The sequence below is a fragment of the Ascaphus truei genome, chromosome 1 (genome assembly GCF_040206685.1).
Source record: "Ascaphus truei isolate aAscTru1 chromosome 1, aAscTru1.hap1, whole genome shotgun sequence".
Taxonomy (NCBI): Eukaryota; Metazoa; Chordata; class Amphibia; order Anura; family Ascaphidae; genus Ascaphus; species Ascaphus truei.
The window spans coordinates 328,130,234-328,143,100 of record NC_134483.1 but is presented as its reverse complement, the minus strand read 5'-3'; the positions used below and the strand labels follow the sequence as shown (position 1 = coordinate 328,143,100).

General features: G+C 49.7%; 1 protein-coding gene across 3 annotated transcripts in view; it reads right to left on the bottom strand.

Moving 5' to 3' along the window:
- SHROOM3 (shroom family member 3) overlaps window positions 1–12,867 on the bottom strand; it is a 413,191-nt gene that overhangs the window by 35,422 nt on the left and 364,902 nt on the right. The window lies entirely within an intron of this gene.

The following is a 12,867-nucleotide window of genomic DNA, read 5'->3' as shown; positions in this document are numbered from 1 at the left end:
TGTGTGTGTGCCCCTCACCCCCCCCACCTGAACAGCCAACGCACGCTGCTCCTCCGCAGCCCCTCACCCCCCCCCCACCCGAACACCCAACTCACGCTGCTCCTCCGCAGCCCCTCACCCCCCCCACCCGAACAGCCAACGCACGCTGCTCCTCCGCAGCCCCTCACCCCCCCCCACCCGAACACCCAACTCACGCTGCTCCTCCGCAGCCCCTCACCCCCCCCCCCACCCGAACACCCAACGCACGCTGCTCCTCCACAGCCCCTCACCCCCCCCCCACCTGAACAGCCAACGCACGCTGCTCCCCCGCAGCCCCTCACTCCCCCCCCCCACCAGAACAGCCAACGCACGCTGCTCCTCCGCAGCCCCTCACCCCCCCCCACCCGAACAGCCAATGAACTGGAGCTGCGCAGGGGGGGAGGCGGAGAGGGATGTGGAGAGAGGAGGGAGCAGGAGGTTTTGGTCCTGGGCAGCGCCGGGTCTCTCAGCTAGTATGAAATAAAAAGATCACTTGTGAGCACATTCACATGTCTAAGGCCTCGGTCCCGCTGCGCTCGTTGACGCGGGCGGCCACACGCGAGTTCCCCACCAGCAGGGGAATCCTCCCGAGCCGGTCCCGGTCCCCTCTGGCGGCACAGCGCACTACACGCTGTGGCTCGTCAGCCGCTATGGGACACAAGAAAATGGTGATCCCTAGCGTTGACGTGTCACGTGGTGTGGCTGTGAGCCAATGGGGAGGGGAGGCTTCGGGAGGAGGAGAGGCTTCGGGGAGCGGGGAGGAGTGTATGTGTGTGCCTGAGTGCCTGTCTGTGTGTGTGTCTGAGTGCGTGCGTGCCTGTCTGTGTGTGTGTATGTGTCTGAGTGCGTGAGTGCCTGCCTCTGTCTGTGTGTGTGTATGAGTGCGTGAGTGCCTGCCTCTGTCTGTGTGTGTGTATGTGTGTGTATGTGTGTGCCTGTGTGTGTGTGTGTGTGTATATGAGTGCCTGTGTGTGTGTGTGTATGAGTGTGTGTGTGTGTTGCTTACCATCAGCAGCTCCAGCCCGAGTCCGTGGAGGGAGGGGGGGGGAGAGTAGCGGGTCCCTCCGCTCAAGCCACGCCCCCCCTCACTGTCAAACCTCCCACTCCCGCCCACCTCCCGCTCCCGCTCCATACAGACCGCATATCGCGGTCTGTGTATGTCAGCGCACCACCTGTCTGCAGTGCGGGCGCGCTGACTCTGGGAGCGGGGCCTTAGCCTAAGGCAGGTCTGCAACCCTGCCTTTCACTATTATCCCCAGCATACAGTGCTTCCACTGCAGCAAGGGATTCTGAGAAATGACATGCAAATGAGCACACAATGTGTCACCTTTTGTCTGAAAAACCATTGTTACATGGAGCCCATATAAGCTAATGCTCGCTGCAGAATATGTTAGTAATAATTACACCATGATTAGGAAAAAAAAAGCTGTGTGTGCGGTGCACGCGCATAGTAAGTGAAACTTCTTTGACTTTTGTCACAGAAATTGACTTATAACGCGCGTGCTCGGCACACATGTGTCAGTCAGTGTATGTGTCAGTGTGTCAGTCAGTGAGTATGTATGTGTGTCAGTCAGTGAGTATGTATGTGTGTCAGTCAGAGAGTATGTATGTGTGTTTGCTTGTGTGTGTGTCAGTCAGTGTATGTATCTGTGCCGGTCAGTGTATGTATCTGTACCGGTCAGTGTGTGTACTGTATGTGTGTCGGTCAGTGTGTGTATTTGTGTCAGTCAGTGTGTGCATGTGTGTCAGTCAATGTGTGTGTGTGTGTGTGTGTGTCAGTCAGTGTGTGTGTGTGTCTGTCAGTCAATGTGTGTGTGTGTGTGTGTGTGTGTGTGTGTGTGTGTGTGTGTGTGTGTGTCAGTGTATGCCTCTCTCTCTCTGTGTTGTGTGAATGTCTCTCTGTGTCGGTCAGTGTGTGTATGTGTGTCAGTCAGTGTGTGTATGTGTGTCAGTCAGTGTGTGTATGTGTCTCAGTCAGTGTGCGTATGTGTGTCAGTCAGTGTGCGTGCGTATGTGTGACAGTCAGTGTGCGTGCGCGTGCGTCAAAGTGTGCGTGCGTCAAAGTGTGCATGCGTCAGTGTGTGTGTGTGTGTATGTGTTTATTGGCAGCAGTACCAGCATCATGAATGTTGAGCGGGTGGGGGAGCTCACAGTGGGGGGGAAGGAATAGGCACATCATTCAGGGGCGGTGTTCGGTACATCACTGGGGTGCGCGTGTGTGCGTCAGAGTGTGTGTGCGCGTGCGTCAGTGTGTGCGCGTGCATCAGAGTGTGTGCGCGTGCGTCAGTGTGTGCGCGTGCGTCAGAGTGTGTGCGTGCGTCAGCGTGTGTGCGTGCGTGTGTGTCAGTCAGTGTGTGTGTGTGCGTCAGAGTAAGTGTGTGTCAGTGTGTGTATGTGTCAGTCAATGTGTGTATGTGTCAGTCAATGTGTGTATGTCAGTGTGTGTGTGTCTGTCAGTGTGTGTGTGTGCGTCAGAGTAAGTGTGTGTGTGTCAGTGTGTGTATGTGTCAGTCAATGTGTGTATGTGTCAGTCAATGTGTGTATGTCAGTGTGTGTGTGTCTGTCAGTGTATGTGTATCTCTCTGTGTGTACCGTATGTCTCTCTGTCTGTGTCCTGCCCCCTCTCTCCTGACTCCCCCCACCCCCGGCGGAGCTGCGGAGCCGGGGGGCTCAGTCTGAGTCTTCTGAGCAGATACCCCCCCCCACTCCCCGGCGGCTCGCTCAAGCTCCCCCCTTCCCCACAACCCGGCGGCGCGCTCAAACCTCCCCATTCCCAGGCTGTTAGGAGCGGCGCTGGCACCAGCCTCCCTCCTCCTGTCCATCGGCATGGCAGCGGGCGGGGAACGGCGCCGCTGCCAGCCGCTTCTGCGCATGCGTGGCGTGCGGCATGGCAGCGGGCGGGGAACGGCGCCGCTGCCAGCCGCTTCTGCGCATGCGTGGCACGCTCAAGCTCTCCCCTTCCCCACCCCCCGGCGGCGCGCTCAAACCACCCTATTCCCAGGCTGTTAGGAGCGGCGCCGGTGCCGGCGCCAGCCTCCCTCCTCCTGTCCATCGGCATGGCAGCGGGTGGGGAACGCTTCTGCGCATGCGTGGCGCGCGGCATGGCAGCGGACGGCAGAACAGCGGCAGTTAGGAGCGGCGGCTATCGCCGCCACATGTGAGCAACTGGGTGTGGGGGAGGGTGAGGGGTGTGTGGGAGGGTGAGGGGTGCAGCGGCGATTAGGAGCGGCGCCGGCGGCTATCGCCGCTGCCGCCACATGTGACAGGGGGCGTGTGAGCGGAGCGGCGTCCATTACGTGACGTCACTTCCGTTTCACATTTCGCCCCCCCTCTATCCAGTTTTATCCCATCAGAGGTGCCACTAAAGAAGTTTCACTTCAAAAAGTGTACGTCATGTGCACGCGCGTTCGCACAGGCGCGCATGCCTGCACCTACTATAGAATAGAACGTGCCTTACTATGTCAATTCAGTGCTGTGCAACGCATTGCTGGCTACTCCAGCACTAAAGGGGTTAAGGAATAGAGGACAAGGAGGCTGGAGCACTCCTAGATTGGACAGCTTTTCACTACCTGCTGTATTTACCAGGACTTTTTAAGGTACAGTATGACATACGTATGAGGATTTAACCTCTCCAATAATAAGCAAGGGTATAAACACAATGCAAAAACGAATGCATCTATCGCATGCTATTTCTACGCTATTTCTACGCTTCTGCGCATGCTATTTCTACGCGGCATGGCAGCGGGCGGGGAACGGCGCCGCTGCCAGCCGCTTCTGCGCATGCGCGGCGCGCGGCATGGCAGCCACAATCTTGTGCATATGATCATAAGGACATTGTATTCCCTTTGGGTATTTACTCTATGTATACGGGTGGAGAGATTGGTCTAGAATGGGGCACAAGAAGAGGGAGTTGCGCAAGTAACGTTAACCAGTAGGTCCCATAAAATTAACCCCCCCGCAGTTGGTCATCAACAGCTTTAATTAACTTGTTATTGATCAACACTTAGGCTGAGTCCCCGGTGGTCACGGTGTCGCGTGCTGCAGCATGCGCGCCACACACCACAGCACAGCCCTCTAGGGGGCAGCCCCCAGTGGCTGTGTGTGGGTGTGCAAATCACTGTGACGCGTATGCTGGCAGGAAAGACAGGAATTTTGTCTTCCTGTGCCGCGACGCGGTCACGTGTCCGCGCGCAGCCAATGGCAGGGCAGATATGCCCCGTCATGGCCACGTCCCCCCGTCATGGCCCCTCTCCCCCTAGATCTCCCCTACAGACTGCCGATCGCGGCTGTAGTCTCGGCACGCGCCGCCATGCCATCAGGCGTGCAGCAGTGAGGACTGGGGCTGTAGCCTTAAGCGGTTCCTGATGGAGATGCCGCAATTACCAAAAGGCTGACTGTAACAGGGGAGTTATCCCTGTTCAGGAAATGTGCCTCTAATCCAGCAGTGTGGTGGTTAACTGCTGGTAGTCAATTATCCAACACCACCTGCCTGATTAGCTTCTTAGAAAAGCCTGTCTTTTGAGACAGGAATGAGATTGTTCCTGAGTCTCACAACTAGTGAGACTGACCATGGGGACAGATGTCTTGAGCCTGCCAGAAGAATAGCAGAGCTGCTTGCAAGACAGATGGGAAAACACCCCTAAACCTGAATGCTGACAAAACCTGAGGAAAAAGGCAGCAACCCAGGAACAGAGAAGACTTTCCCTCCAACCACTACAAACAGATAGGACTTTCCTTTTATAAGACTTTTGGTATACCTGCTTATATCCAGATATATGTTTGGGGCTGGGAGACATGCTTATCTAAAGGGAGTTGTGGACCATAGGTTTCACTAGAAACACTCCCAAGTGAATAGAAGCTTTGTTTGACCCCGTGTTTGGATGGTTTTCTGATGTTAAGGAAACAGGCACAATAAAAGCCTTATTTAATTTCTCCCTTGCATACCTCTGTGTGCGTTCCTCCTACACTGACCAATAAAAAGTCAATTAGAACTAGTGATGCCAATGCTTTCTATGTACCTCTGTATGGCGAGGCTTTCTCCATACATTATGATCATGGAAAATATCTGCATGCCCTAGCTTTGTGTTGCCTTTACCATGTACCTAACCTAACCGGCTAATGTGCACCCCTCTTTACCACTTGATTTTAAGACGAAACCGTAGAGGTACAAACATTTCCCCCAAAACTCCTACATTGATACTTTACCGGCAAAACTTTAAAAAATATCTATTTCTGTATATGCACATAACTGAGATGCAAAACAAAGAAGACATTTTCTTTTTACGACCTGCTTTTGTCAAGAAACCTTTTTTTGACAATCCATCATTATCTGCAGCGTTTAGATTAAAGTCTTCTTTCATTTGCTGATGGAACTGAAATTGTTCGAAGCTGTGCTTCCCCCATCTAGCCAGCTGCTGCAAAAGCTCTTAATCCAATCCCTGCCCGAGCGAAACCCCAGAAATGCACTGGAATCTCGCTAACAATGACTGGGTCCTGTATTGACACCTATATTTCAGAGCGTTTCACGTAGGATCCAGCTGAATTAATGACATTGATATGTTTAATAGGATAAAACTAGGTGCTTGATGTTATTTTTATTAAAACATCTAAAGTATAAGTCATTTTCACCTGTGAAAATCTGCTGAAAAAAAGTTCCTGTATTTTCATTTACAAGGGCGACTGGGGGTAATTGGCCATCTTATTTGCTACATAACATATACAGTATTATGGCACCAATAACCTTCAACTTATTGATCATGAGCATAATAACCTCTATTTAGTAATACCCTTGGATGGCAGGCTCATGTGAATTTATAGCAGTGACATGTAACATGATTATATAGATAACCCCTTCACTGCCAGATGGGCCTACAACAAAGCTGTTAAACCTGGTTCAGGGAGTCTCAAACTTTACGTATTGTGGACCGCTTCAATGTTATAATAAACATTGAGGACCGCCACACTTATACTTAGCTCTGTCCAGCAATCTATTTATATATACACAGCTAAAATTCAGCCTTAAGCACTTATAGAAAGTGCACAGCCTGTAGCAGAGTGCTGCTTGGCGTGAATTTTTAAAAGGCTTTGGGGCCCACCACTAAAGGATCCTGGGATCACTGTGTGGACCTATTTAAGATCTACAGTGTTGGCCTGATGATTGATGCCGTTTAAAAAAAATAATAATAATAATAATCTGAACAATGAGAGTCAATGGGGAAAAGGCACAATGATAAGGGAGGTATAACGCCGAGCAAGGGCAGCAAAACCCATCCGAAGCTTCATGTTGCAAATATTGTCAAGATAATCTTTTAGCAATGATTTAAAAAATCACCAAGCCTTTTATAGAAAGCATCAAAAACCTAGATTAAACCAATAACCCTTTCGCTGCACTCATGGTGGTCTCCAGACAAGGCCAGCATGCCATGGACCCTTGTGGCATCCTGAGAACGTCTGTTCATTTTCTAAGAGAGATCCCTGAGGAGCATTGAATGGACTGTAAATGGGAGCAGAGAACTCGCCTCGTTTGATGGTTTGCGTCATCAATTGATGTGTCGCGACTACGTGATCCTAAGCAATTACATGGAGGCGATCCAGGAAGTCTAGCCGGCAGTGAAAGGGTTAAACACATTGGTTCAATTTGTTCCTATGTGGGACTGTACCTGTAAACACATATGTCTGCAATTTGTTTCCTTTAAAAGCAGTAATTCTTCCTAAAACCTGATTTCGATCTAAGGAGTTAAGCAGGAGACCACCTGGAGCCTGAGTAGTGGTGTTTCCCAAGCTATCCATGGTTTTATGTATAAAAGAAGATCAATATGGCCGCCAGATGTGTCAACCAATACTAGGAACTCGCATCATTATCTCCTGATAATCTCCTGATAATGTTGCAGCGTTATGTTTTTGAGTCACAGGACGGAGCCTAGCCCTGGCAGCCATATTGAGTCCAGCGGTCAAGTATTCATGTCAGGTGGATACAAAGGCCTATAGCTCAGAAACATGGGGTTCCCCTCTTCAGGTACAAAAGAATAATAATTTGAAAACAGAAACAAGGAGCAACACGGATTGTTGATTTAAATCTTCCCATTCATAGCTAAACAAATCAGACGCTGTTTAATTCTCTAGAAGCTTCTCTTCGAGGTGAGTGACCAATGGGAGATCGGTAGAGTTCTCTGTCTGCTTCTGCTTTTACGGACACTCCCAGTAGATCAAACAACTTGTGTTTTTATTATTTTACAAGCTTCTCTTTTGAATGAACGGATCAGCTTAATGATATTACAGACAGACTTTGACACCAGAGTTGTAGGACAAAGCAGCAAACCTCCTCTCTCGCCGACCACAGTCATAATAAACATCCATCTTTTTTCACAATAACAGCAGACCCTCAAATGCTGTGCATTAAAACAAAGGTACCTCTGTATTTCTTCTATACTTCCACGAAGCTCCTATGGAGGTCCGCCAACCTATGCAGCTTACCACACACATAAACTCTGTTTAATAAGTACAGCTGGGTTTTTTTTACACCAAATGTGGTGTACAGTACCTGATAAATAGGTACAGGTGGAAGGCATTACAGGTGCACTCAAGTAGGATCAAAATGAACCACTGCCAGTTATATGTTGAAAGGGACAATCCCACATTGCTGGCAAAAAGGAAAAAATTAAACTAGTTTATAAATGTAATTAGTTCCTTAGAGAAGACTCAATCACTATCAAATGAAAACATTTACTCGTATATTTCCTGTGGAAAATGAATACATTTGAAATTTTCCTGGGTTCTGTGCAATTCTAATCTTATCCGACACTTATTGTGTAACACTCATAACTATTAGACTAATTTCAGTCAGCAGATTTACTTCAAAGAAAACAGCAATGGAAAAGGCGGGAATGAAATATTTGCTGGGGCCACACGCAGTCTTATTTAAAACAGATATAAAAAAAAATCTCCAAAGCATTTGGCTGCCACAGAAACACTAAATGTTTAACAAATGATTTGTACTGTTAATATTCATAGTTGTCTGTAAATGGCAATCACCTACCCAACCCATTAAAGCCAGCAATATCCTACGTGTGTTTAAAAAAAAAAAAAGGGGGAAAAAAATCAGTTCTGTAGTATTAGATGATCCTTTCTACCTTTTTTTTATTTTAAAATTCATCACTTAATGTCACTTTTAATGAGTTGTAATGTACTGAGCATCTTTTGATTTTATAGCAGGCTTTAGCACACGTTCCCAGCAGTGCAAGATCTGTGTAACACTGGCATGTTTGTGATCATGTGTTGCCAATATTCCCAGCAGTTTGAGCTGCAAACTGTAACAGTTGATGTTACCTTAGTAATATAAGAATACATTGTACTGTAGCTGCTGAGTTACACTGACTGAAGGACTGATTGAAACTGAAAGGCAGCCATTACGTCAACCCGGGGAAACAGGATTTTGCCGATCGATCACGGGAGAACCAATCGATCGGCAGCTTAGGTAATTCGTTTTCAATAAAGGTAATCAAATGCTGCATATATTAAAACAAACGTTTATTTTTTTAAGCTGCTTGGACTGCCCATTAAAACATGTCACTGCATTTCGTTTTTACTCTCAGGAGTCGGTGCCCCTTCACAGCTTCAGAGGTCCACCAGACCTCCGGCATTTCAGGCCATGTGATCGTTTCAGCAGCGGGGAAGCTGCCACAGGCCCCGGCTGATCCACACAAAAGTGTACAAGGCACCACTTCCATTTCAACTGTTGGAGTAGTTAGACTGACCATCCCCTTGAAAACAAGCCTTTTTTTGCCATATAGTACGCCAATATGGACTCAGTCATGCCAGGACTCATGGTGTGGAGATTCGTGTATTAAAAGAATCCATCAAACAGAAATACAGTTTTTTTTTTTTTTTTTTTTTAATTAACCAAAAAGTTGACTGTTATACTGAAAATGTAAATTGTGATTTCGGAGTGTTCTGTTATCTTCTGGCCTTTTGTTTGTGTGCATGTTAAATATTCAGCAGCTTTCTTCTCTAGTTGGTTCTCTGACAGAGAGGCAACATGAATAAATCCAATGTAGAAAAAAAGAAGCAAGATCAACAATAATTTCCTGAAAATATGTTCTGGCATTGCAAACTGTCAGAATTTGCTGTAAAATAACAAGACCAACGTGAATTTTGGAGCTTGGCAATTGACACCTTGAAAAACAGACAAGGAGGAGTGTTTTAAAATATATATTTTAAACCTTTTACTTTTCCATGGTCAACAAATGTTTTAGGTTTATACAATCGTTATGTAACATCTTTTGGTGATAAGACTAGGGATGACCGGTGGCTTCTCCAAAAATATTGGACTCAATGGTGAAAGGTGCGGCCTGCTCGACACAGACACCCCTCTCACATCTCTGCTCCATGCTGTTTCCTCTGCTACTTGGCCCCACCCCAAGGCTCCTGACACCTCCTGATTGGCTGCTGCTGTGTAATTCAGCCTATCAGGATGGAGGAAGCTGACCAGACCCCTGGCAACAGCCCTGCTCTCTATCCCTGCTCAGGGAAATTCCACTGCCCACCAAGCCGGTCAGGTCACTATGTCCAGAGAAGTAATACTGGACACATACATGTCCAGTATTACCTCTCATTTTTTACTGGAAAGAGTGTCCAAATACAGGACAGTCCGGTGCAATACTGGACACCTGGCAACCCAAGCATAAGACTGATTGTCAGTCCTCAATGCCCCAGATATTATTGTGTTATTTCTAAAGTAATTAACAGCAAATAAAACTACCACTTGTGAGCACATTTGGGTCTCAGACAGGTTCTCCATTATGTCTTAGAATACAATGCTTCCATTGCAGCCAGGGATTCTGGGAAATGCAAATGAACACACAGTAAAGTAAATATGAAACATCAATAGTCCAAAAAATAAACATGATTAGTTGATATGCATTCATTTAGTGGACCAGAAGAAAAGGAAAATTGTGGGCTTCAAATAAGAACAATTGTTAGTAAGACTGAGTCATTCTAAAGAAGGTAAATACATTGGTACGGTATTGTAAAAAAAGTTTTTGATCTGTTATGTGGCATTGCCCATTTAATTCCCTTATATTCTGCATTTGTCTTGTTTTATTGCATGTTAAGTAACCCTCCCCCTAAACTTAGTCAGTTGACTGATATGGAGAGTGTACAGATCGGCTTTTCTTATCATTGGAGGGGAGTGGAACAAAATAAACAATAACCTGGCAGCTGGGAGCGCATTGATCCCATTGTGTTCTGCCCCAAGGAATAGGGTGACCATTTGTCCCGGATTTGCCGGGACAGTCCCGTTTTTTTTCATTCCTGTCCCGGTTGCTGGTCCGTCCTGGTAATGTCCCGGTTTTTGGCCCTGATCCCGCTTCTTGTAGCAGGATGCAGTGGCACGCCATGCGGGGGCGCTGCGCGAGGCGGCGGGGGCGGCGCGCGGGCGGTGAGGAGAAGATGCGGTAACAGGTGAGGATTTGCAGAATGCTGGGGGGTATTGGGCTTTTGCAGAATGCCGGCCGGGCCACAGGGGATTGGTTGAAGGTTGCCGGGGGCGGGTCTTTGTAGGATGCCGGGCCGCAGGGGATTGGTTGGAAGAAGCCGGGGCGGGGCTTTGCAGGATGCCGGGCCGCAGGGGACTGGTTGGAGGACAGAGCACACTGAGCTGCTTCCTTCTCAGAGCAGGTAGAGGTGTGTGTGTATTTGTGTGTGTGTGACTCAGTGAGTGAGTGTGTGTGGCTTTGTGTGTGTTTGTGTGTGACTCAGTGAGTGAGTGTGTGTGTGTGTGTGTGGCTCTGTGTGTGTGTGTGTGGCTCTGTGTGTGTATGGCTGTGTGTGTGTGTGTGTGTGTGTGTGTGTGTGTGTGTGTGTGTGTGTGGCTCTGTGAGTGTGTGTGTGTGTGTGTGTGTGTGTGTGTGTGTGTGTGTGTGTGTGTGTGTGTGTGTGTGTGTGTGTGTGTGTGTGTGTGTGTGGCGCTCTGTGAGTGTGTGGAGCTCTGTGAGTGTGTGTGTGTGGCGCTCTGTGAGTGTGTGTGTGGCGCTCTGTGAGTGTTTGTGTGTGTGTGGGGGGGGTCTGTGTGTGGGTCAGTTGCTCTGTGTGTGGGTCAGTGGCTCTGTGTGTGTGTGGGGGGGAGGGGGGTCAGTGGCTCTGTGTGTTTGTGGGTCAGTATCTCTGTGTGTGTGTGGGTCAGTGGCTCTGTGTGTGGGTGTGTTGGTCAGTGGCTCTGTGTGTGTGTGTGGGTCAGTGGCTCTGTGTGTGTGTGGGTCAGTGGCTCTGTGTGTGTGTGTGGGTCAGTGGCTCTGTGTGTGTGTGTGGGTCAGTGGCTCTGTGTGTGTGTGTCTGGGTCAGTGGCTCTGTGTGTGTGTGTGTGTGTGGGTCAGTGGCTCTGTGTGTGTGGGGGTCAGTGGCTGTGTGTGTGGGTCAATGGCTCTGTGTGTGTGTGGGTCAGTGGCTCTGTGTGTGTGTGTGGGTCAGTGGCTCTGTGTGTGTGTGGGTCAGTGGCTCTGTGTGTGTGTGTGTGTGGGTCAGTGGCTCTGTGTGTGTGTGTGGGTCAGTGGCTCTGTGTGTGTGTGGGTCAGTGGCTCTGTGTGTGTGTGGGTCAGTGGCTGTGTGTGTGGGGGTCAGTGGCTCTGTGTGTGTGTGTGTGGGTCAGTGGCTCTGTGTGTGTATGTGGGTCAGTGGCTCTGTGTGTGTGGGTCAGTGGCTCTGTGTGTGTGTGTGGGTCAGTGGTTGTGTGTGTGGGTCAGTGGCTCTGTGTGTGTGTGGGTCAGTGGCTCTGTGTGTGTGTGGGTGGGGTCAGTGGCTCTATGTGTGTCCGTGTGTGTGTGTGTGTGTGTCAGTGGCTCTGTGTGTGTGTGGGGGTCAGTGGCTGTGTGTGTGTGTGTGTGTGTGTGTGTTAGTGGCTCTGTGTGTGTGGGTCAGTGGCTCTGGGTGTGTGGGTCAGTGGCTCTTTGTGTGTGTGGGTGTGTGTGTGTGTGGGTGGGGGGGTCAGTGGCTCTGTGTGTGAGTCAGTGGTTCTGTGTGTGTGTGGGTCAGTAGTTCTGTGTGGGTCAGTGGTTCTGTGTGTGTGTGTGTGTGTGTGTCTCTGTGAGTGTGTGTGTGACTCTGTGAGTGTGTGTGTGTGTGTGTGGCGCTCTGTGAGTGTGTGTGTAGCGCTCTGTGAGTGTTTGTGTGTGTGTGGGGGGGGGTCTGTGGCTCTGTGTGTGTGTGGGTCAGTATCTCTGTGTGTGTGTGGGTCAGTGGCTCTGTGTGTGTGTGTGTGTGGGGGAGGAGGGTCAGTGGCTCTGTGTGTGTGTGGGTCAGTATCTCTGTGTGTGTGTGGGTCAGTGGCTCTGTGTGTGGGTGTGTTGGTCAGTGGCTCTGTGTGCGTGTGGGTCAGTGGCTCTGTGTGTGTGTGGGTCAGTGGCTCTGTGTGTGTGTGTGGGTCAGTGGCTCTGTGTGTGTGTGTGTGTGGGTCAGTAGCTCTGTGTGTGTGTGTCTGGGTCAGTGGCTCTGTGTGTGTGTGTGGGTCAGTGGCTCTGTGTGTGTGTGGGTCAGTGGCTGTGTGTGTGGGTCAATGGCTCTGTGTGTGTGTGTGGGTCAGTGGCTCTGTGTGTGTGTGGGTCAGTGGCTCTGTGTGTGTGTGGGTCAGTGGCTGTGTGTGTGGGTCAATGGCTCTGTGTGTGTGTGGGTCAGTGGCTCTGTGTGTGTGTGTGGGTCAGTGGCTCTGTGTGTGTGTGGGTCAGTGGCTCTGTGTGTGTGTGTGTGTGTGGGTCAGTGGCTCTGTGTGTGTGTGTGTGGGTCAGTGGCTCTGTGTGTGTGTGGGTCAGTGGCTCTGTGTGTGTGTGGGTCAGTGGTTGTGTGTGTGTGGGTCAGTGGCTC